Below are 3,659 nucleotides of genomic sequence, written 5' to 3'. Positions count from 1 at the left end.
ATTTTGTAGGTATGACGTTATGCTGCAGTGCGAGCTCTTAACCTGTAAAGTATTCCTTCTATTTGTGTTGTTAGAACCCTGTGGATCAAACCTTGTGCCTTCTTACCACACAGTGATACAGAAATGAATGTTTGTGAACCTTTGACAGATTTTGTCATAAACGTGATTTATCATTGTGTTAAAAACATGCACCTCTTTTTAAGAAGCCCAACATCTAAAAAAAAAGAAAAAAAAGACTTTGCTGTAGCCTTCCTGGTTTACTGGTTTTTAATCATGTAGCTGTCAGAAATAAACAACCACTGTTCTTTGTGTGATGGAGCCTAATGTTAAAGCTGTCAGAGTCCACTGAGAGAGTGCAAGTGTAATATTTATGTCTATAGGGCCTGCCATTCATGCTGTTCTCAACTTTCACTGATTTAGGGCTCAGCTGGTGTAAACTGGGTCTTGTTTCTGCACACCTGAAGTCAGTGAGGGCTTTTAAAATGACTTTTTGATGTGCAAAATGACACTGTAATGACTTCCACTCATTCGCTGTGTGTTTCTAATCTTTCAAAGGTATACCTGTTCCACCATGTTCAAGATTTTTTTCCTTGGGTATTGGAATAATTGGTGGTATTTTAAGATAGTGAACTGTGCTGAAATAAAGCTGCTTACAGAGCTAAATATGTCACAGTTAATAATAAAACTACTTTGTTTGGGTCTTCTGAGGGGGAATTTCTCTGGATTGTCTCTTGCTCTTCTCCAGAATCCTTTGCCATATATTCATTTCTCTTCTGCACATAAAACCTGGTTGAGTTCCAGATGGGAAGAAATTCAGCTTTGCTCATTCTAATTGATATTGAGTGGTTTTTCATTCCTTGGAGGCAGAAACAAATACATACCAGAGTCTGAAATCTGATAAATTTATACCTTGATAACTTGTGATTGTGTGAAAAAATATCCCAGTGTGAAGTGTCTTTTGAGAATTACTGTATTCATGTAATATATATTTGGCCTGTGTAAAAATATAATTTCCTATGTATACTGTACTAACAATATATACAGTGGTACCTCCGGTTGCAGACGGGATCCGTTCTGGAGGTCCGGACGGATCCCAAGGTTTTCACAACCGGAGAGACTGCTTCTGCGCACATGGCGGTAGAGCGCTTCTATGCATGCACAGAAGTGGTCTACCACTTCTGCACTATGCGCTGGGCAAAAAGCTGGAAATATACTTCTGGGTTTGCCGCTTACGTATCCTGAAGTTTACGTAACTGGGGGGATACGTAATGGCCTTGGTCTTGAGTGAGCTAGACTTTTAAAATATTGATTGGTGCTCTTTAAATCTGATGACCAGGTTCAGTTGCTTACTTGCTTTTTCTGGCTCAAGAATAATGTATCATAGTGGCCATGATAATTGCTAGAACATCTGATGATATGCTAGCAAACATTTAAAGTATGGATAGTTAAAGACTATCACAATTTTGGAGAGTCCCTGCATTTCTGAGTGACTTACCTGACGTATGTTAAAGCAATGTGGTGCTCCTCTAGCAATTGTAAATGCATTAGACAGCTGTGAAGTTGTTAGAATGTTTTTGTATTGCAAGCAACAAAAGGGTTTTTTTAAATAATGTTAGGAAGGGAAAAGGTTTTTAGTAAAGTTAGGAAGGAAAAGTTATGCAGAACTCTTAAAATGCCTTAGACATTCATTACTTGAGCATTGACTTTCAGTTAATGGAGACAAAAGTGTGAAGTCCTCTCCTAAAGCACAAAGACGCTGAAATCTTACCTAGTAACAGCAGTGGGGAGAGGTTTAGGCTATTCATCACAATAAATAAATGAGCCAAAGATTCCCAAGTTTCCTTTTATTAGTTCTTTCAGTTTGAAACTTACATAGTCTGCTTGTACTGATGGTTTGAGTTTAACTTTGCACAGCTCCTACTGGAAGAAAAAAATTGACATGCACATTCTATTATATTCTGGAAAGCAGCACTCTTGTTAAGTGCTAGGAAGATTTTTACTGGAACACTGTTAAGAAGCTGGAACTTTGAGCATGGGATGCGAACCTCAGGCCCTGGGTCAAATGCAGCTCTTGAAGCCTCTCTATCAGGCTCTCGGGACCCAGGCTACTGACCAACTTTATACTGTGCTGTCCTTGAACACTTTTGCTAGGCTGGAATGTGTCCTTAAATTGTGACAGTACCCCTTGCTTGTCCTAATGGAGGATGGGTGTGTGTTGTGTGTGAAACCTCAGATATTCATGTGGCAGGAATGTAGCCTAATATACAAAGGTAAGTGTTAGATCAATTTCTCCACCAACTTTTGCCATTGGTATGCAACCCTGAAAAGGTTGCCCATGAAGGAATGTTGCCCATGAACCGCAGGCTGATTTTCTTTTCCTCACTCCTGATTCTAAACACTGGCATATTGTCTTGTTTCCATTTCTCCCCTTAGTCAACCTTGGTTTTTTTCTGTGGTTCACCAAGACTCTTGGTTTGAAATCCCCTTTTCCAGCAGCCATGCACTTTTCTTTGACCCTCTCATTGTCAGAGGTTGAAAGAGCAGTATGGGGCTGTTTGCAAAAGGACTTTCAAACAAACCATGCTGTGCTTTGAAACCCCAACGATTGTGGCTTCAAAGCATAGCATCATCTGATGTCATTGTGCTGGCAGGTGACTGCCCAACAATCGAACGTGGCTTGGCAGGACTGGGGAAATAAGAATCTGGCCTGCCAACTAAAAACGTTTCCCCACCCCTGTGATAAAATATCAGATAAATGATTCTTTTCCTGAAGCCAAAATATCTTCAAGTTAAAGTAATTACTAAGTAAATAAATGCTAAGGCAGTTCACAGTCTGAGAATTGACTTACATAGTTCCAATTTAGTACAGTGGAAATTGTTAAATTACATTTTCTGATCTGGGATTGGCCTGATATAAAATAATAGAGTGGGGGTTTATGACGCAGGAATTTGGTTTCTATCAAGTGGTACTTGTTTCAGCCATGTAGCAGTTGTGTAGTTAACAGTCCCTATTGCCTCTTTTTGGAGGCATTTCACCCTTGTTTTTTTCTTTTTCTTTTTTAAAAGATCTATACCCATTGATCTAAAAATAGTTTATTTTTTAAAGAAACCCAACAAAATCAGTCAGATTGCTAGTTTGAAATTGTGTGTGTGATTCCCCAACAGATACAGGTTGTTTCATCCATGTACCTTCTTGATGTAATAATTACCGTACTTGTTCCACAAAGGGAGTTGGAGTGGCTGTTACCAGCTAGACACCCCAGTGGTTGCTCATTAGATTGGAAGTTTTGGGAATGTCATGACTTTTGTAAGATGTCTACATACCCATACCTTTTGTGACGTGCGTTTTTTTACCCTACCTCTTGGACTATTACTCCTGAGCTCTCTTAAAGCTCCATCCTTGCTTGTTAAGTTTTTTTCACACTTTACTTTTTGTGCAGATTGCTATCCAGAAAGAAACGTATTTGGTGTTTGTACCTCAGGAATCATTAATTTTAGGTTGCAACAGTAGCGTTCTTTCCATATACATCACTCTTAAGGAAACAGGTAAATATACCCCTTTCAGCGAGGTTGAGAAGTAAGTTTCTAGATAGTATCAAACAAGAAATTAAACTGAATTGGTTCAATGTTAATATTGAAGATTCTGTATTTTTACAGTT

This window comes from Podarcis gaigeae, assembly GCF_964106915.1.
Source record: "Podarcis gaigeae genome assembly, chromosome: 6".
In the NCBI taxonomy this organism is placed as follows: Eukaryota; Metazoa; Chordata; class Lepidosauria; order Squamata; family Lacertidae; genus Podarcis; species Podarcis gaigeae.
This window is presented reverse-complemented; position numbering follows the sequence as displayed.